Source organism: Phyllobates terribilis, unplaced genomic scaffold, assembly GCF_046119375.1.
Source record: "Phyllobates terribilis strain yellow unplaced genomic scaffold, ASM4611937v1 Scaffold_34__1_contigs__length_13252353, whole genome shotgun sequence".
Taxonomy (NCBI): Eukaryota; Metazoa; Chordata; class Amphibia; order Anura; family Dendrobatidae; genus Phyllobates; species Phyllobates terribilis.
This window is the reverse complement of record NW_027362794.1, coordinates 3256431-3276747: the sequence shown is the minus strand read 5'-3', so window position 1 is coordinate 3276747 and position 20317 is coordinate 3256431. Positions and strand designations below refer to the sequence as shown.

At 48.5% G+C, this 20317-nt stretch overlaps 11 non-coding genes and 2 pseudogenes across 11 annotated transcripts; all 13 read right to left on the bottom strand.

Annotated features, from left to right (window-relative positions):
- Positions 1-4852: 4852 nt before the first annotated feature.
- On the bottom strand, positions 4853-4968 carry LOC141182090 (U2 spliceosomal RNA; annotated as a pseudogene).
- Positions 4969-6086: 1118 nt separating this feature from the next.
- LOC141182383 (U2 spliceosomal RNA) lies at positions 6087-6277 on the bottom strand. The gene has a single exon (XR_012257754.1). It is a non-coding gene; the product is annotated as a U2 spliceosomal RNA (small nuclear RNA).
- A 1115-nt stretch (positions 6278-7392) lies between these two features.
- On the bottom strand, positions 7393-7583 carry LOC141182381 (U2 spliceosomal RNA). The gene has a single exon (XR_012257753.1). It is a non-coding gene; the product is annotated as a U2 spliceosomal RNA (small nuclear RNA).
- Positions 7584-8697: 1114 nt separating this feature from the next.
- LOC141182379 (U2 spliceosomal RNA) lies at positions 8698-8888 on the bottom strand. Its single transcript, XR_012257751.1, has one exon. It is a non-coding gene; the product is annotated as a U2 spliceosomal RNA (small nuclear RNA).
- A 1120-nt stretch (positions 8889-10008) lies between these two features.
- On the bottom strand, positions 10009-10199 carry LOC141182378 (U2 spliceosomal RNA). Its single transcript, XR_012257750.1, has one exon. It is a non-coding gene; the product is annotated as a U2 spliceosomal RNA (small nuclear RNA).
- Positions 10200-11317: 1118 nt separating this feature from the next.
- On the bottom strand, positions 11318-11499 carry LOC141181904 (U2 spliceosomal RNA). The gene has a single exon (XR_012257434.1). It is a non-coding gene; the product is annotated as a U2 spliceosomal RNA (small nuclear RNA).
- Positions 11500-12022: 523 nt separating this feature from the next.
- Positions 12023-12138, bottom strand: LOC141182089 (U2 spliceosomal RNA; annotated as a pseudogene).
- Positions 12139-13255: 1117 nt separating this feature from the next.
- On the bottom strand, positions 13256-13446 carry LOC141181787 (U2 spliceosomal RNA). Its single transcript, XR_012257331.1, has one exon. It is a non-coding gene; the product is annotated as a U2 spliceosomal RNA (small nuclear RNA).
- Positions 13447-14566: 1120 nt separating this feature from the next.
- On the bottom strand, positions 14567-14757 carry LOC141182377 (U2 spliceosomal RNA). The gene has a single exon (XR_012257749.1). It is a non-coding gene; the product is annotated as a U2 spliceosomal RNA (small nuclear RNA).
- Positions 14758-15866: 1109 nt separating this feature from the next.
- Positions 15867-16057, bottom strand: LOC141182376 (U2 spliceosomal RNA). Its single transcript, XR_012257748.1, has one exon. It is a non-coding gene; the product is annotated as a U2 spliceosomal RNA (small nuclear RNA).
- Positions 16058-17176: 1119 nt separating this feature from the next.
- On the bottom strand, positions 17177-17367 carry LOC141182375 (U2 spliceosomal RNA). The gene has a single exon (XR_012257747.1). It is a non-coding gene; the product is annotated as a U2 spliceosomal RNA (small nuclear RNA).
- Positions 17368-18490: 1123 nt separating this feature from the next.
- LOC141182374 (U2 spliceosomal RNA) lies at positions 18491-18681 on the bottom strand. Its single transcript, XR_012257746.1, has one exon. It is a non-coding gene; the product is annotated as a U2 spliceosomal RNA (small nuclear RNA).
- Positions 18682-19800: 1119 nt separating this feature from the next.
- On the bottom strand, positions 19801-19991 carry LOC141182373 (U2 spliceosomal RNA). The gene has a single exon (XR_012257745.1). It is a non-coding gene; the product is annotated as a U2 spliceosomal RNA (small nuclear RNA).
- Positions 19992-20317: the final 326 nt, after the last annotated feature.

The window sequence follows — 20317 nt, the reverse complement described above, 5'->3', positions numbered from 1 at the left end:
AGAGTCCGATCCGTTGCTTCACCTTGGCCAAGCGTTCTTGCCAGGACTTGAGGGCCGCTCCTTCCTTCCCGAACCAGACTCCCAGCACCTTGAGGAAATCCGGTTGAATGTTGAAGGGGAAGGGGGCGGAGGAGGCCGGCTGCCAATCCCCGAAGAGCATGGCTTCCGACTTCCTACAGTTGACTTTGGCCCCTGAAGCCCGGCCGAACCTCTCACACGTCTGGACGAGGGCGTCGACTGAACCACGATCAGCGCAGAAGACGGTGACGTCGTCCATGTAGAGCGAGCACTTGACCTCGTGTCGTCCCGGACCCGGTGCGGTGATCCCTCTGATCTCTCCATTCTGCCGGATAGCCTCTGCGAAGAGTTCTATAACACAAACAAAAAGAAGAGGTGATAGAGGGCAGCCTTGTCTGACCCCAGAGAGGAAGGGGTCAGTCTTCCAGCCGTTCACCAACACCGAGCTGTGGATATCAAAATACATCAGACGGACATACGAACAAAACATGTTACCCAAACCTAACCGGTGCAGAGCTCGGCCCATGAACTCGTGGGAAACCCGGTCGAAGGCCTTCTCCTGATCCAAGGAGACCAGGGCCGCGTGTGCGCGGCGGACCTTGATGTACTCGACCGTGTCCCGCACGAGAGCGAGGCTGTCTGCGATGCGACGTCCAGGGATGCCGCAGGTCTGGTCCGGGTGGATGATCCGTCCGATGACCGTCTTAAGTCGTGTCGCCATCGTCTTGGCCAGGATCTTGTAGTCCACGTTGAGCAGAGTGATGGGACGCCAATTCCTCAGGTCGCACCTCTCTCCCTTCCGCTTGTACAGGATCGTGACCATTCCTTCCCTCAAAGATGGAGGCATTCTACCCTCCACCACCATCTCCTCGTACAGGTCCAACAGGTCCGGACAGATGACGTCTCCCTGCGCTACATAGAGCTGGAAGACCATCACTGCCCGGGGTCCTGCCGGTCCTAAAGGATTTAGCGGCAGAGAGCAATTCGCCCACCATCAGAGGTTTGTCCAAGGCTGCCGTGCCTGCAGGATCAAGATGGTTAGTGATACCTGACAGGAACTTATCAGCAGCGTCGGGGTCGGTAGTCTTGTGGGAGTAGAGTTCGCTGTAGAAGTCGCTGACGACCCTCATCACGTCCTCCTTCCCACGTCGCATGTTTCCGCTCTCGTCTCGCAGCTCGTTCAGGGGCGTGTGACCGGCATGAAGTTTCCTGAAAAAGAATGAGTTACATTTCTCACCCTTCTCCAGATTCTCCACTTTGGAACGGAAGACGATTCGCTTGGACTCCTCCTCAAAGTGCCTTTTCAGGCTCTTCTTGGTCTCCTCCAGCTCCTCCCTCACGTCCCAGCCGCAGTGAAGAAGGTCCTGCAGCGACCGCAGCTCGCGCTGCAGCCCTCTGAAGTCCCTCCTCTTCTCACACGCCTGTTGTCGACCCTTGGCCTGAAAGAAACAGCGAAACTCAAGTTTAACATATTCCCACCAATCAGAGACTGTTTGGAAGCTACCCTTGTAGGACTGCCACATTGCGTAGGCTGCTCTCAGCTCCTCCACGACTTCATCCTGAGCCAGCAGAGCACAATTCAGCTTCCAGGAGCCGGGGCCGGACGGAAAACCGTCGCCGAGGACACCTTGTAAGTGAATGGCTCTGTGGTCGGAGAAGAAGCAGGGGACCATCGAGTGCCTACTCTGCCTGACTGCCCGAGAGGTGAACACAAAGTCAATCCTGGAGCGGAGTGAGCCATCGGGTCGGCTCCACGAATAGTTCGTGGAGCCTCTCCCCATGGAGCCCACCACGTCCTGAAGAGAGGCCTCGGTTACCATCTCGATGAGCAGCTTGGACGTGATGTCCAACTTGGCAGATGTGCCAGAACTACGACCATCCTCCTCGATGGGGCAGTTGAAATCCCCGGCCATCACTAAGGTCCTGGTGGTGGCAAGCTGAAGCCGCAGGGTCTGGAAAAGCTCCAAACGCTCATTCTTCAGTGGGGACGCATACACGTTGATGAACCTGACAGGTTCTCCTGCCCAGTTGCCATCTACAACAAGAGCCCTGCCGCAGATGAGCTCCTGGACGGACTCAAGCGTGAATGCGCCCCCCCTGATCAGAATTGCGACCCCCGCAGACTTGCAGTCACCCCCACCGGACCAGTAGGATGGACCGTGGGACCACTCCCTGGCCAGATGTTTGAAGGACCTAGAGGAGGGAAGGGAACATTCCTGCAACATATAAACATCACACAACTGGGAAGTAAGGAAGGCATAAATAGTCTGACGTCTGAACTTGTCCTTGATGCTCCTGACATTAATGGAAAATAAGTTAATATTAGCCATCATGTAGGGAAAAAAGAAAAAGTTAGCGCAGGCAATACACCTTAGTTACCACTCCGGTCGGGTAGTCCCTCGTCGGTGTTGACTGCTGGTGACGGGATCACCAGCAGGCCCTCTTCCTCCATCTGGTCAAGCAGCGCGGCCTCGATCTCGGCGACCACCAGTTCCTCCTCTTCTGGCTCGGCCACCAGGGTCTCAACCATGTGCTCCATCTCTTCTGGCTGAGGGAGGGTATCCTCCTTTTCGCCTACGAAATCCAGAATCTTCTTTTTGGAGGATTCAGTAGCAGGGCTGTCCTCCACCTTCCTCTTTCCCCGGGTTGGAACTGGGGAGACAAGAAGGGGAAAATCCTCCTCGGAATAGATAGCGGCGGGTGGAGGAAAGGTTAATTCCACCGCTACCATGGTCTGGGGAGGGAGAGTGGCTGCCGGGGCAGGGGAAAGGACACCTGCTGAGGAGTAGGGGAAGGAGGAAGAGGAAGTGGAATCCTCAGCAGGGGTGGCCGGGGTGGGGGGGGATTTGACGGGGGTGGCAGGGGGAGGGATCGAGAGAGGGGTGACAGAACTCTTACCCTCCTTTGACTTTTTCTTCTGCTTCGGAGCTGCTGGGACCGTCGCTGGGGCTTTGGCCACCGACTCCTTGACCGCTTTGGCCTTGGTCGTCTCAGCCTTGGCCGCTGGGGCCTTGGTCGTCGCGTCCTTGACCTTCACAGGCCTGGTCGTCGGGGCCTTGTCCTCCGGAGCTGGGGTTGTCGCAACCACCGATGCCCAGGATCTCTCACGCTTGGGGCAATCCTTGTACAGATGAGCCGCCAGCCCACACAGGTTGCAGGACGTCTTCTTCGGGCAGTCCTTCGAGCTGTGTCCCGTCACTCGACAAATCCTGCAGGCATCCTCCTTGCAGTCCTTCATCTCGTGGCCATTCTTGCCGCATCTCCTGCAGTTCCGCGGCATGTCCGGGTAATAGATGAGGCCGTAGGAGTTGCCCAGGGAGAATGTCGGGGGCAGGTGCCGAAGTCCGTCTGAGTACGCCAGGTCCCTGTGAAGTCTAACGGTCACCGACCACTTACCTGTCCAGAAGCCGAGTCCATTCAGGATGTGAGAGGGTTCCTTCACAACCAAACAGAAGCGTCTCAGGAAGGTACAGATGTCTTGGCCTGGGGTGTGCGGGTTGCACATGGAGACCGTGATCCTCCTTTCGTCCCTCTGGATAGGGCAGCTACCTGTAAAGGCAGAGAAAGAATTATCCGGTCCTTTTGCGCTTACCATTTCCCAGAACCTCCTGCAGGTGTTCACAGTGGCGAAGGTGACGAAGAAGATCCCCGTCAAGAAGGTCTGGATGCTGAGGGTGTCCGACCTGGAGAATCCTCGATCCAGCAGCATCTTCTGGCAGAACATGTCCGAGGACATGTCCGGCACCCTCCCATCCACTTCCTTCAGCTTCAGGGCCACCGTCTGCCGCATCCATGGCTCCAGGGCTGGAGCTTCGTGGCGGGGCTTCTGGGGTCCCTTCTGCTGGCCAGCCGTGGAGGCAGAGTCCTTGGGGTCAGAATCGGCTCCTGGCTGCGCCCTCCTGGCTGTCCCCTGCTCCAGGCTCTTCTTTTCGGCCTTCCTCGCAGCGCTTGCCATGGCTTTCCTCCTGCAGTTACTTCTTGGAGCTGGATCTGGAACTCTTCCCGGAATGGGTGGAGCTATGCAGATTCTTCTCCCGTCGTGTTCTGGACAAATTCCCCGAAAGGTCTTTGTCTCGATGATTTTCTTCCTCGAAGATTCCACAGGACAGTCCGATTCTTCTCCGAGTCTTCGTCTTCTTCTGGATTCTTTAGAGCTTCTTCCTCCCACCGATATCCGCCTTCCTTCTCCGATGTCAGCTGGGCTCCGAAGCTCTTCTCCTTCCGAGTTCGATCGCTCTCGTCAAGTGTAGATCGTAGCTCTTGTGTTCTTAAAAGAACAGATTTTTTGATTGAAGCTGCATCCAAGGCACTGAAAAATGTGACCGAAGTCACACCAAAACAGCGCACGAGGCGAGGATTCATGTGGACCCTTCCCGGAGGAGAGGGTCCCCAATAAACCATCCCCATCCCTCCGAGCCAGAAGGCCACAGCGAGGGTCAGGGATCTCCGATACTCTCCCTAGCCGAAGCCGGAGAAGAGCCGTTTTCGTGCTCCCAGCTTCCATCTAGGCTGCCACCCTAGTGGAGCTGGAGCCTGTGTTGGTTTCTCAGCCCAAAGCTGACCGGACCTCCGACCGGGTTTATAAAAATTCCCCTTCCTAGCCCGGAGGCCAGGAATAGGGGGGGTTGCTCAGAAAGTATGATTGGCAAAGGTGCGGCGTGCTACGAAGCCAAGTCTTTCTGGGGTTCCCAGTCCCAGTAAGCTTGGACTCCCACCAGGGCGCCTACTCCTGGGGCACATTGCTCCAAAGCCCTCACACTTACCCAGCCTAGTGACTTCGATCCTGGAGGGCCATGTTTTCCATCAGATAACTCTATGAGCCACCTGGCGTACTAACAAGTGCACCAAACCAGTGTGTAATATGCATCAATTTACTAGGGCAGCCCAAGGACAAAACTGCCTTTTCAAAAGATACTACACTTGATCTTAGCCAAAAGGCCGAGAAGCGATAACCAGAATTGGTTTCCGACTACGGTGCCACCCAAGGATTCTGAAAAGTCCATTTGTGGAGATGGCCACCTGGACTCCCGTTAAGAAGACATGCTGTCAACCTCTAGATCCCTCACATGCCTGCACTTTTCGGCTTGCTGCTGCTGCAATCCACGCGTTTTAGATCTGCATAACTCCACCTCTTTTAGCACAGTACCCTCAACCCCCGGCTGTTCCCACCCGCCTCAACACCGTTGGAAGGGAGGAGAACCAATTAAGGCGGGGGGGGGGTGGAACGAGCAGCTGTCTACCCTTAGCGGGAGGGTTGCTGATTAATTACCTCTCCTGCTGCTGCTGCTGCTGCTGGCTGTCCAGCAGCAGACTGAAGGTGGCTGCTGCTGTGCGCAGGTATATAAAGGCTCAGAGCCTATTATGACACGCGCAGCCAGCGTTCCATTGCCACATTCCGTCTACTGCAGGCGGGATACCTGGATGGCTGAATGTCACTGAGAAGCTCACAGAGACCGCCATAAGCAACAGTTTAAAAGAATGCCACAGACTAATCAACCAAACTTTTTGGGTTGGTTTCTCTTTTATAGTCTGCAGGCATTAAATGAAAGAAGTCAGTGTTCCAGCAGAGGGAGACAACGTTTCAGAAAAGGCATTGTAGCAAACCAAAAAAGAAATTTTAAGCGCAGCAGAGTAACCAGCTCACATAACTGTTAGCTCAGGTGAGTTTAAAAGGCTGCTGTTGATAACAAGGGCATTTGCTAAATAGATGGTGTGTGTGCAACAATATACTGAAAGGTCAATTATATTGTGCAGCTTATCTCACCACCTGTAGTTATTCAGGTGAAAGCTCCAAAATGCTTGCCTAATATGTCTGTTTATCCAAAAGGAAGTATAGAGGGAGAGCTAGATAGATAGCATTGCATTACATTACATGGCAATGCAATGCACAGTTGCTGAAGTTGAACCAAAATGAGCTTGTCATCTGGCTTCTGCAACTTTTAACATGAAAAATCCAATGAGGAGAAGAAAAGCAAAGCCAAAGAGTCCATCCCAAAATCCGACAAACAAGCCAAATGAACAAAAAGCATTGAATTCAATTCTTTCTGATTTTAGAAACTGCATTAAAGAAGGGGTGCACCGGTCCTGGAGATACTGCAATACCAGGTCAATGCGTGGAGTGGACAGAGCAAGCTCTTTTTCCATCTCCCTGTTCTAAAAATCCATTTAATATATGGTCCCCAGATAGGGGACGTATCAGATATTAAACTGATAAGAACAGATACTACACTTGATCTTAGCCAAAAGGCCGAGAAGCGATAACCAGAATTGGTTTCCGACTACGGTGCCACCCAAGGATTCTGAAAAGTCCATTTGTGGAGATGGCCACCTGGACTCCCGTTAAGAAGACATGCTGTCAACCTCTAGATCCCTCACATGCCTGCACTTTTCGGCTTGCTGCTGCTGCAATCCACGCGTTTTAGATCTGCATAACTCCACCTCTTTTAGCACAGTACCCTCAACCCCCGGCTGTTCCCACCCGCCTCAACACCGTTGGAAGGGAGGAGAACCAATTAAGGCGGGGGGGGGGTGGAACGAGCAGCTGTCTACCCTTAGCAGGAGGGTTGCTGATTAATTACCTCTCCTGCTGCTGCTGCTGCTGGCTGTCCAGCAGCAGACTGAAGGTGGCTGCTGCTGTGCGCAGGTATATAAAGGCTCAGAGCCTATTATGACACGCGCAGCCAGCGTTCCATTGCCACATTCCGTCTACTGCAGGCGGGATACCTGGATGGCTGAATGTCACTGAGAAGCTCACAGAGACCGCCATAAGCAACAGTTTAAAAGAATGCCACAGACTAATCAACCAAACTTTTTGGGTTGGTTTCTCTTTTATAGTCTGCAGGCATTAAATGAAAGAAGTCAGTGTTCCAGCAGAGGGAGACAACGTTTCAGAAAAGGCATTGTAGCAAACCAAAAAAGAAATTTTAAGCGCAGCAGAGTAACCAGCTCACATACCTGTTAGCTCAGGTGAGTTTAAAAGGCTGCTGTTGATAACAAGGGCATTTGCTAAATAGATGGTGTGTGTGCAACAATATACTGAAAGGTCAATTATATTGTGCAGCTTATCTCACCACCTGTAGTTATTTAGGTGAAAGCTCCAAAATGCTTGCCTGATATGTCTGTTTATCCAAAAGGAAGTATAGAGGGAGAGCTAGATAGATAGCATTGCATTACATTACATGGCAATGCAATGCACAGTTGCTGAAGTTGAACCAAAATGAGCTTGTCATCTGGCTTCTGCAACTTTTAACATGAAAAATCCAATGAGGAGAAGAAAAGCAAAGCCAAAGAGTCCATCCCAAAATCCGACAAACAAGCCAAATGAACAAAAAGCATTGAATTCAATTCTTTCTGATTTTAGAAACTGCATTAAAGAAGGGGTGCACCGGTCCTGGAGATACTGCAATACCAGGTCAATGCGTGGAGTGGACAGAGCAAGCTCTTTTTCCATCTCCCTGTTCTAAAAATCCATTTAATATATGGTCCCCAGATAGGGGACGTATCAGATATTAAACTGATAAGAACAGATACTACACTTGATCTTAGCCAAAAGGCCGAGAAGCGATAACCAGAATTGGTTTCCGACTACGGTGCCACCCAAGGATTCTGAAAAGTCCATTTGTGGAGATGGCCACCTGGACTCCCGTTAAGAAGACATGCTGTCAACCTCTAGATCCCTCACATGCCTGCACTTTTCGGCTTGCTGCTGCTGCAATCCACGCGTTTTAGATCTGCATAACTCCACCTCTTTTAGCACAGTACCCTCAACCCCCGGCTGTTCCCACCCGCCTCAACACCGTTGGAAGGGAGGAGAACCAATTAAGGCGGGGGGGGGGGGTGGAACGAGCAGCTGTCTACCCTTAGCAGGAGGGTTGCTGATTAATTACCTCTCCTGCTGCTGCTGCTGGCTGTCCAGCAGCAGACTGAAGGTGGCTGCTGCTGTGCGCAGGTATATAAAGGCTCAGAGCCTATTATGACACGCGCAGCCAGCGTTCCATTGCCACATTCCGTCTACTGCAGGCGGGATACCTGGATGGCTGAATGTCACTGAGAAGCTCACAGAGACCGCCATAAGCAACAGTTTAAAAGAATGCCACAGACTAATCAACCAAACTTTTTGGGTTGGTTTCTCTTTTATAGTCTGCAGGCATTAAATGAAAGAAGTCAGTGTTCCAGCAGAGGGAGACAACGTTTCAGAAAAGGCATTGTAGCAAACCAAAAAAGAAATTTTAAGCGCAGCAGAGTAACCAGCTCACATACCTGTTAGCACAGGTGAGTTTAAAAGGCTGCTGTTGATAACAAGGGCATTTGCTAAATAGATGGTGTGTGTGCAACAATATACTGAAAGGTCAATTATATTCTGCAGCTTATCTCACCACCTGTAGTTATTTAGGTGAAAGCTCCAAAATGCTTGCCTAATATGTCTGTTTATCCAAAAGGAAGTATAGAGGGAGAGCTAGATAGATAGCATTGCATTACATTACATGGCAATGCAATGCACAGTTGCTGAAGTTGAACCAAAATGAGCTTGTCATCTGGCTTCTGCAACTTTTAACATGAAAAATCCAATGAGGAGAAGAAAAGCAAAGCCAAAGAGTCCATCCCAAAATCCGACAAACAAGCCAAATGAACAAAAAGCATTGAATTCAATTCTTTCTGATTTTAGAAACTGCATTAAAGAAGGGGTGCACCGGTCCTGGAGATACTGCAATACCAGGTCAATGCGTGGAGTGGACAGAGCAAGCTCTTTTTCCATCTCCCTGTTCTAAAAATCCATTTAATATATGGTCCCCAGATAGGGGACGTATCAGATATTAAACTGATAAGAACAGATACTACACTTGATCTTAGCCAAAAGGCCGAGAAGCGATAACCAGAATTGGTTTCCGACTACGGTGCCACCCAAGGATTCTGAAAAGTCCATTTGTGGAGATGGCCACCTGGACTCCCGTTAAGAAGACATGCTGTCAACCTCTAGATCCCTCACATGCCTGCACTTTTCGGCTTGCTGCTGCTGCAATCCACGCGTTTTAGATCTGCATAACTCCACCTCTTTTAGCACAGTACCCTCAACCCCCGTCTGTTCCCACCCGCCTCAACACCGTTGGAAGGGAGGAGAACCAATTAAGGCGGGGGGGGGGGGTGGAACGAGCAGCTGTCTACCCTTAGCAGGAGGGTTGCTGATTAATTACCTCTCCTGCTGCTGCTGCTGCTGCTGGCTGTCCAGCAGCAGACTGAAGGTGGCTGCTGCTGTGCGCAGGTATATAAAGGCTCAGAGCCTATTATGACACGCGCAGCCAGCGTTCCATTGCCACATTCCGTCTACTGCAGGCGGGATACCTGGATGGCTGAATGTCACTGAGAAGCTCACAGAGACCGCCATAAGCAACAGTTTAAAAGAATGCCACAGACTAATCAACCAAACTTTTTGGGTTGGTTTCTCTTTTATAGTCTGCAGGCATTAAATGAAAGAAGTCAGTGTTCCAGCAGAGGGAGACAACGTTTCAGAAAAGGCATTGTAGCAAACCAAAAAAGAAATTTTAAGCGCAGCAGAGTAACCAGCTCACATACCTGTTAGCTCAGGTGAGTTTAAAAGGCTGCTGTTGATAACAAGGGCATTTGCTAAATAGATGGTGTGTGTGCAACAATATACTGAAAGGTCAATTATATTGTGCAGCTTATCTCACCACCTGTAGTTATTTAGGTGAAAGCTCCAAAATGCTTGCCTAATATGTCTGTTTATCCAAAAGGAAGTATAGAGGGAGAGCTAGATAGATAGCATTGCATTACATTACATGGCAATGCAATGCACAGTTGCTGAAGTTGAACCAAAATGAGCTTGTCATCTGGCTTCTGCAACTTTTAACATGAAAAATCCAATGAGGAGAAGAAAAGCAAAGCCAAAGAGTCCATCCCAAAATCCGACAAACAAGCCAAATGAACAAAAAGCATTGAATTCAATTCTTTCTGATTTTAGAAACTGCATTAAAGAAGGGGTGCACCGGTCCTGGAGATACTGCAATACCAGGTCAATGCGTGGAGTGGACAGAGCAAGCTCTTTTTCCATCTCCCTGTTCTAAAAATCCATTTAATATATGGTCCCCAGATAGGGGACGTATCAGATATTAAACTGATAAGAACAGATACTACACTTGATCTTAGCCAAAAGGCCGAGAAGCGATAACCAGAATTGGTTTCCGACTACGGTGCCACCCAAGGATTCTGAAAAGTCCATTTGTGGAGATGGCCACCTGGACTCCCGTTAAGAAGACATGCTGTCAACCTCTAGATCCCTCACATGCCTGCACTTTTCGGCTTGCTGCTGCTGCAATCCACGCGTTTTAGATCTGCATAACTGCACCTCTTTTAGCACAGTACCCTCAACCCCCGGCTGTTCCCACCCGCCTCAACACCGTTGGAAGGGAGGAGAACCAATTTAGGGGGGGGGGGGGTGGAACGAGCAGCTGTCTACCCTTAGCAGGAGGGTTGCTGATTAATTACCTCTCCTGCTGCTGCTGCTGCTGCTGGCTGTCCAGCAGCAGACTGAAGGTGGCTGCTGCTGTGCGCAGGTATATAAAGGCTCAGAGCCTATTATGACACGCGCAGCCAGCGTTCCATTGCCACATTCCGTCTACTGCAGGCGGGATACCTGGATGGCTGAATGTCACTGAGAAGCTCACAGAGACCGCCATAAGCAACAGTTTAAAAGAATGCCACAGACTAATCAACCAAACTTTTTGGGTTGGTTTCTCTTTTATAGTCTGCAGGCATTAAATGAAAGAAGTCAGTGTTCCAGCAGAGGGAGACAACGTTTCAGAAAAGGCATTGTAGCAAACCAAAAAAGAAATTTTAAGCGCAGCAGAGTAACCAGCTCACATACCTGTTAGCTCAGGTGAGTTTAAAAGGCTGCTGTTGATAACAAGGGCATTTGCTAAATAGATGGTGTGTGTGCAACAATATACTGAAAGGTCAATTATATTGTGCAGCTTATCTCACCACCTGTAGTTATTTAGGTGAAAGCTCCAAAATGCTTGCCTAATATGTCTGTTTATCCAAAAGGAAGTATAGAGGGAGAGCTAGATAGATAGCATTGCATTACATTACATGGCAATGCAATGCACAGTTGCTGAAGTTGAACCAAAATGAGCTTGTCATCTGGCTTCTGCAACTTTTAACATGAAAAATCCAATGAGGAGAAGAAAAGCAAAGCCAAAGAGTCCATCCCAAAATCCGACAAACAAGCCAAATGAACAAAAAGCATTGAATTCAATTCTTTCTGATTTTAGAAACTGCATTAAAGAAGGGGTGCACCGGTCCTGGAGATACTGCAATACCAGGTCAATGCATGGAGTGGACAGAGCAAGCTCTTTTTCCATCTCCCTGTTCTAAAAATCCATTTAATATATGGTCCCCAGATAGGGGACGTATCAGATATTAAACTGATAAGAACAGATTTTTTGATTGAAGCTGCATCCAAGGCACTGAAAAATGTGACCGAAGTCACACCAAAACAGCGCACGAGGCGAGGATTCATGTGGACCCTTCCCGGAGGAGAGGGTCCCCAATAAACCATCCCCATCCCTCCGAGCCAGAAGGCCACAGCGAGGGTCAGGGATCTCCGATGCTCTCCCTAACCGAAGCCGGAGAAGAGCCGTTTTCGTGCTCCCAGCTTCCATCTAGGCTGCCACCCTAGTGGAGCTGGAGCCTGTGTTGGTTTCTCAGCCCAAAGCTGACAGGACCTCCGACCGGGATATAAAAATTCCCCTTCCTAGCCCGGAGGCCAGGAATAGGGGGGGTTGCTCAGAAAGTATGATTGGCAAAGGTGCGGCGTGCTACGAAGCCAAGTCTTTCTGGGGTTCCCAGTCCCAGTAAGCTTGGACTCCCACCAGGGCGCCTACTCCTGGGGCACATTGCTCCAAAGCCCTCACACTTACCCAGCCTAGTGACTTCGATCCTGGAGGGCCATGTTTTCCATCAGATAACTCTATGAGCCACCTGGCGTACTAACAAGTGCACCAAACCAGTGTGTAATATGCATCAATTTACTAGGGCAGCCCAAGGACAAAACTGCCTTTTCAAAAGATACTACACTTGATCTTAGCCAAAAGGCCGAGAAGCGATAACCAGAATTGGTTTCCGACTACGGTGCCACCCAAGGATTCTGAAAAGTCCATTTGTGGAGATGGCCACCTGGACTCCCGTTAAGAAGACATGCTGTCAACCTCTAGATCCCTCACATGCCTGCACTTTTCGGCTTGCTGCTGCTGCAATCCACGCGTTTTAGATCTGCATAACTCCACCTCTTTTAGCACAGTACCCTCAACCCCCGGCTGTTCCCACCCGCCTCAACACCGTTGGAAGGGAGGAGAACCAATTAAGGCGGGGGGGGGTGGAACGAGCAGCTGTCTACCCTTAGCAGGAGGGTTGCTGATTAATTACCTCTCCTGCTGCTGCTGCTGCTGCTGGCTGTCCAGCAGCAGACTGAAGGTGGCTGCTGCTGTGCGCAGGTATATAAAGGCTCAGAGCCTATTATGACACGCGCAGCCAGCGTTCCATTGCCACATTCCGTCTACTGCAGGCGGGATACCTGGATGGCTGAATGTCACTGAGAAGCTCACAGAGACCGCCATAAGCAACAGTTTAAAAGAATGCCACAGACTAATCAACCAAACTTTTTGGGTTGGTTTCTCTTTTATAGTCTGCAGGCATTAAATGAAAGAAGTCAGTGTTCCAGCAGAGGGAGACAACGTTTCAGAAAAGGCATTGTAGCAAACCAAAAAAGAAATTTTAAGCGCAGCAGAGTAACCAGCTCACATACCTGTTAGCTCAGGTGAGTTTAAAAGGCTGCTGTTGATAACAAGGGCATTTGCTAAATAGATGGTGTGTGTGCAACAATATACTGAGAGGTCAATTATATTGTGCAGCTTATCTCACCACCTGTAGTTATTTAGGTGAAAGCTCTAAAATGCTTGCCTAATATGTCTGTTTATCCAAAAGGAAGTATAGAGGGAGAGCTAGATAGATAGCATTGCATTACATTACATGGCAATGCAATGCACAGTTGCTGAAGTTGAACCAAAATGAGCTTGTCATCTGGCTTCTGCAACTTTTAACATGAAAAATCCAATGAGGAGAAGAAAAGCAAAGCCAAAGAGTCCATCCCAAAATCCGACAAACAAGCCAAATGAACAAAAAGCATTGAATTCAATTCTTTCTGATTTTAGAAACTGCATTAAAGAAGGGGTGCACCGGTCCTGGAGATACTGCAATACCAGGTCAATGCGTGGAGTGGACAGAGCAAGCTCTTTTTCCATCTCCCTGTTCTAAAAATCCATTTAATATATGGTCCCCAGATAGGGGACGTATCAGATATTAAACTGATGAGAACAGATACTACACTTGATCTTAGCCAAAAGGCCGAGAAGCGATAACCAGAATTGGTTTCCGACTACGGTGCCACCCAAGGATTCTGAAAAGTCCATTTGTGGAGATGGCCACCTGGACTCCCGTTAAGAAGACATGCTGTCAACCTCTAGATCCCTCACATGCCTGCACTTTTCGGCTTGCTGCTGCTGCAATCCACGCGTTTTAGATCTGCATAACTCCACCTCTTTTAGCACAGTACCCTCAACCCCCGGCTGTTCCCACCCGCCTCAACACCGTTGGAAGGGAGGAGAACCAATTAAGGCGGGGGGGGGGGGGGGTGGAACGAGCAGCTGTCTACCCTTAGCAGGAGGGTTGCTGATTAATTACCTCTCCTGCTGCTGCTGCTGCTGGCTGTCCAGCAGCAGACTGAAGGTGGCTGCTGCTGTGCGCAGGTATATAAAGGCTCAGAGCCTATTATGACACGCACAGCCAGCGTTCCATTGCCACATTCCGTCTACTGCAGGCAGGATACCTGGATGGCTGAATGTCACTGAGAAGCTCACAGAGACCGCCATAAGCAACAGTTTAAAAGAATGCCACAGACTAATCAACCAAACTTTTTGGGTTGGTTTCTCTTTTATAGTCTGCAGGCATTAAATGAAAGAAGTCAGTGTTCCAGCAGAGGGAGACAACGTTTCAGAAAAGGCATTGTAGCAAACCAAAAAAGAAATTTTAAGCGCAGCAGAGTAACCAGCGCACATACCTGTTAGCTCAGGTGAGTTTAAAAGGCTGCTGTTGATAACAAGGGCATTTGCTAAATAGATGGTGTGTGTGCAACAATATACTGAAAGGTCAATTATATTGTGCAGCTTATCTCACCACCTGTAGTTATTTAGGTGAAAGCTCCAAAATGCTTGCCTAATATGTCTGTTTATCCAAAAGGAAGTATAGAGGGAGAGCTAGATAGATAGCATTGCATTACATTACATGGCAATGCAATGCACAGTTGCTGAAGTTGAACCAAAATGAGCTTGTCATCTGGCTTCTGCAACTTTTAACATGAAAAATCCAATGAGGAGAAGAAAAGCAAAGCCAAAGAGTCCATCCCAAAATCCGACAAACAAGCCAAATGAACAAAAAGCATTGAATTCAATTCTTTCTGATTTTAGAAACTGCATTAAAGAAGGGGTGCACCGGTCCTGGAGATACTGCAATACCAGGTCAATGCGTGGAGTGGACAGAGCAAGCTCTTTTTCCATCTCCCTGTTCTAAAAATCCATTTAATATATGGTCCCCAGATAGGGGACGTATCAGATATTAAACTGATAAGAACAGATACTACACTTGATCTTAGCCAAAAGGCCGAGAAGCGATAACCAGAATTGGTTTCCGACTACGGTGCCACCCAAGGATTCTGAAAAGTCCATTTGTGGAGATGGCCACCTGGACTCCCGTTAAGAAGACATGCTGTCAACCTCTAGATCCCTCACATGCCTGCACTTTTCGGCTTGCTGCTGCTGCAATCCACGCGTTTTAGATCTGCATAACTCCACCTCTTTTAGCACAGTACCCTCAACCCCCGGCTGTTCCCACCCGCCTCAACACCGTTGGAAGGGAGGAGAACCAATTAAGGCGGGGGGGGGGTGGAACGAGCAGCTGTCTACCCTTAGCAGGAGGGTTGCTGATTAATTACCTCTCCTGCTGCTGCTGGCTGTCCAGCAGCAGACTGAAGGTGGCTGCTGCTGTGCGCAGGTATATAAAGGCTCAGAGCCTATTATGACACGCGCAGCCAGCGTTCCATTGCCACATTCCGTCTACTGCAGGCGGGATACCTGGATGGCTGAATGTCACTGAGAAGCTCACAGAGACCGCCATAAGCAACAGTTTAAAAGAATGCCACAGACTAATCAACCAAACTTTTTGGGTTGGTTTCTCTTTTATAGTCTGCAGGCATTAAATGAAAGAAGTCAGTGTTCCAGCAGAGGGAGACAACGTTTCAGAAAAGGCATTGTAGCAAACCAAAAAAGAAATTTTAAGCGCAGCAGAGTAACCAGCTCACATACCTGTTAGCTCAGGTGAGTTTAAAAGGCTGCTGTTGATAACAAGGGCATTTGCTAAATAGATGGTGTGTGTGCAACAATATACTGAAAGGTCAATTATATTGTGCAGCTTATCTCACCACCTGTAGTTATTTAGGTGAAAGCTCCAAAATGCTTGCCTAATATGTCTGTTTATCCAAAAGGAAGTATAGAGGGAGAGCTAGATAGATAGCATTGCATTACATTACATGGCAATGCAATGCACAGTTGCTGAAGTTGAACCAAAATGAGCTTGTCATCTGGCTTCTGCAACTTTTAACATGAAAAATCCAATGAGGAGAAGAAAAGCAAAGCCAAAGAGTCCATCCCAAAATCCGACAAACAAGCCAAATGAACAAAAAGCATTGAATTCAATTCTTTCTGATTTTAGAAACTGCATTAAAGAAGGGGTGCACCGGTCCTGGAGATACTGCAATACCAGGTCAATGCGTGGAGTGGACAGAGCAAGCTCTTTTTCCATCTCCCTGTTCTAAAAATCCATTTAATATATGGTCCCCAGATAGGGGACGTATCAGATATTAAACTGATAAGAACAGATACTACACTTGATCTTAGCCAAAAGGCCGAGAAGCGATAACCAGAATTGGTTTCCGACTACGGTGCCACCCAAGGATTCTGAAAAGTCCATTTGTGGAGATGGCCACCTGGACTCCCGTTAAGAAGACATGCTGTCAACCTCTAGATCCCTCACATGCCTGCACTTTTCGGCTTGCTGCTGCTGCAATCCACGCGTTTTAGATCTGCATAACTCCACCTCTTTTAGCACAGTACCCTCAACCCCCGGCTGTTCCCACCCGCCTCAACACCGTTGGAAGGGAGGAGAACCAATTAAGGCGGGGGGGGGGGTGGAACGAGCAGCTGTCTACCCTTAGCAGGAGGGTTGCTGATTAATTACCTCTCCTGCTGCTGCTGCTGCTGCTGGCTGTCCAGCAGCAGACTGAAGGTGGCTGCTGCTGTGCGCAGGTATATAAAGGCTCAGAGCCTATTATGACACGCGCAGCCAGCGTTCCATTGCCACATTCCGTCTACTGCAGGCGGGATACCTGGATGGCTGAATGTCACTGAGAAGCTCACAGAGACCGCCATAAGCTACAGTTTAAAAGAATGCCACAGACTAATCAACCAAACTTTTTGGGTTGGTTTCTCTTTTATAGTCTGCAGGCATTAAATGAAAGAAGTCAGTGTTCCAGCAGAGGGAGACAACGTTTCAGAAAAGGCATTGTAGCAAACCAAAAAAGAAATTTTAAGCGCAGCAGAGTAACCAGCTCACATACCTGTTAGCTCAGGTGAGTTTAAAAGGCTGCTGTTGATAACAAGGGCATTTGCTAAATAGATGGTGTGTGTGCAACAATATACTGAAAGGTCAATTATATTGTGCAGCTTATCTCACCACCTGTAGTTATTTAGGTGAAAGCTCCAAAATGCTTGCCTAATATGTCTGTTTATCCAAAAGGAAGTATAGAGGGAGAGCTAGATAGATAGCATTGCATTACATTACATGGCAATGCAATGCACAGTTGCTGAAGTTGAACCAAAATGAGCTTGTCATCTGGCTTCTGCAACTTTTAACATGAAAAATTCAATGAGGAGAAGAAAAGCAAAGCCAAAGAGTCCATCCCAAAATCCGACAAACAAGCCAAATGAACAAAAAGCATTGAATTCAATTCTTTCTGATTTTAGAAACTGCATTAAAGAAGGGGTGCACCGGTCCTGGAGATACTGCAATACCAGGTCAATGCGTGGAGTGGACAGAGCAAGCTCTTTTTCCATCTCCCTGTTCTAAAAATCCATTTAATATATGGTCCCCAGATAGGGGACGTATCAGATATTAAACTGATAAGAACAGATACTACACTTGATCTTAGCCAAAAGGCCGAGAAGCGATAACCAGAATTGGTTTCCGACTACAGTGCCACCCAAGGATTCTGAAAAGTCCATTTGTGGAGATGGCCACCTGGACTCCCGTTAAGAAGACATGCTGTCAACCTCTAGATCCCTCACATGCCTGCACTTTTCGGCTTGCTGCTGCTGCAATCCACGCGTTTTAGATCTGCATAACTCCACCTCTTTTAGCACAGTACCCTCAACCCCCGGCTGTTCCCACCCGCCTCAACACCGTTGGAAGGGAGGAGAACCAATTAAGGCGGGGGGGGGGGGGGGTGGAACGAGCAGCTGTCTACCCTTAGCAGGAGGGTTGCTGATTAATTACCTCTCCTGCTGCTGCTGCTGCTGCTGGCTGTCCAGCAGCAGACTGAAGGTGGCTGCTGCTGTGCACAGGTATATAAAGGCTCAGAGCCTATTATGACACGCGCAGCCAGCGTTCCATTGCCACATTCCGTCTACTGCAGGCGGGATACCTGGATGGCTGAATGTCACTGAGAAGCTCACAGAGACCGCCATAAGCAACAGTTTAAAAGAATGCCACAGACTAATCAACCAAACTTTTTGGGTTGGTTTCTCTTTTATAGTCTGCAGGCATTAAATGAAAGAAGTCAGTGTTCCAGCAGAGGGAGACAACGTTTCAGAAAAGGCATTGTAGCAAACCAAAAAAGAAATTTTAAGCGCAGCAGAGTAACCAGCTCACATACCTGTTAGCTCAGGTGAGTTTAAAAGGCTGCTGTTGATAACAAGGGCATTTGCTAAATAGATGGTGTGTGTGCAACAATATACTGAAAGGTCAATTATATTGTGCAGCTTATCTCACCACCTGTAGTTATTTAGGTGAAAGCTCCAAAATGCTTGCCTAATATGTCTGTTTATCCAAAAGGAAGTATAGAGGGAGAGCTAGATAGATAGCATTGCATTACATTACATGGCAATGCAATGCACAGTTGCTGAAGTTGAACCAAAATGAGCTTGTCATCTGGCTTCTGCAAGTTTTAACATGAAAAATCCAATGAGGAGAAGAAAAGCAAAGCCAAAGAGTCCATCCCAAAATCCGACAAACAAGCCAAATGAACAAAAAGCATTGAATTCAATTCTTTCTGATTTTAGAAACTGCATTAAAGAAGGGGTGCACCGGTCCTGGAGATACTGCAATACCAGGTCAATGCGTGGAGTGGACAGAGCAAGCTCTTTTTCCATCTCCCTGTTCTAAAAATCCATTTAATATATGGTCCCCAGATAGGGGACGTATCAGATATTAAACTGATAAGAACAGATACTACACTTGATCTTAGCCAAAAGGCCGAGAAGCGATAACCAGAATTGGTTTCCGACTACGGTGCCACCCAAGGATTCTGAAAAGTCCATTTGTGGAGATGGCCACCTGGACTCCCGTTAAGAAGACATGCTGTCAACCTCTAGATCCCTCACATGCCTGCACTTTTCGGCTTGCTGCTGCTGCAATCCACGCGTTTTAGATCTGCATAACTCCACCTCTTTTAGCACAGTACCCTCAACCCCCGGCTGTTCCCACCCGCCTCAACACCGTTGGAAGGGAGGAGAACCAATTAAGGCGGGGGGGGGGGTGGAACGAGCAGCTGTCTACCCTTAGCAGGAGGGTTGCTGATTAATTACCTCTCCTGCTGCTGCTGCTGCTGCTGGCTGTCCAGCAGCAGACTGAAGGTGGCTGCTGCTGTGCGCAGGTATATAAAGGCTCAGAGCCTATTATGACACGCGCAGCCAGCGTTCCATTGCCACATTCCGTCTACTGCAGGCGGGATACCTGGATGGCTGAATGTCACTGAGAAGCTCACAGAGACCGCCATAAGCAACAGTTTAAAAGAATGCCACAGACTAATCAACCAAACTTTTTGGGTTGGTTTCTCTTTTATAGTCTGCAGGCATTAAATGAAAGAAGTCAGTGTTCCAGCAGAGGGAGACAACGTTTCAGAAAAGGCATTGTAGCAAACCAAAAAAGAAATTTTAAGCGCAGCAGAGTAACCAGCTCACATACCTGTTAGCTCAGGTGAGTTTAAAAGGCTGCTGTTGATAACAAGGGCATTTGCTAAATAGATGGTGTGTGTGCAACAATATACTGAAAGGTCAATTATATTGTGCAGCTTATCTCACCACCTGTAGTTATTTAGGTGAAAGCTCCAAAATGCTTGCCTAATATGTCTGTTTATCCAAAAGGAAGTATAGAGGGAGAGCTAGATAGATAGCATTGCATTACATTACATGGCAATGCAATGCACAGTTGCTGAAGTTGAACCAAAATGAGCTTGTCATCTGGCTTCTGCAACTTTTAACATGAAAAATCCAATGAGGAGAAGAAAAGCAAAGCCAAAGAGTCCATCCCAAAATCCGACAAACAAGCCAAATGAACAAAAAGCATTGAATTCAATTCTTTCTGATTTTAGAAACTGCATTAAAGAAGGGGTGCACCGGTCCTGGAGATACTGCAATACCAGGTCAATGCGTGGAGTGGACAGAGCAAGCTCTTTTTCCATCTCCCTGTTCTAAAAATCCATTTAATATATGGTCCCCAGATAGGGGACGTATCAGATATTAAACTGATAAGAACAGATACTACACTTGATCTTAGCCAAAAGGCCGAGAAGCGATAACCAGAATTGGTTTCCGACTACGGTGCCACCCAAGGATTCTGAAAAGTCCATTTGTGGAGATGGCCACCTGGACTCCCGTTAAGAAGACATGCTGTCAACCTCTAGATCCCTCACATGCCTGCACTTTTCGGCTTGCTGCTGCTGCAATCCACGCGTTTTAGATCTGCATAACTCCACCTCTTTTAGCACAGTACCCTCAACCCCCGGCTGTTCCCACCCGCCTCAACACCGTTGGAAGGGAGGAGAACCAATTAAGGCGGGGGGGGGGGGTGGAACGAGCAGCTGTCTACCCTTAGCAGGAGGGTTGCTGATTAATTACCTCTC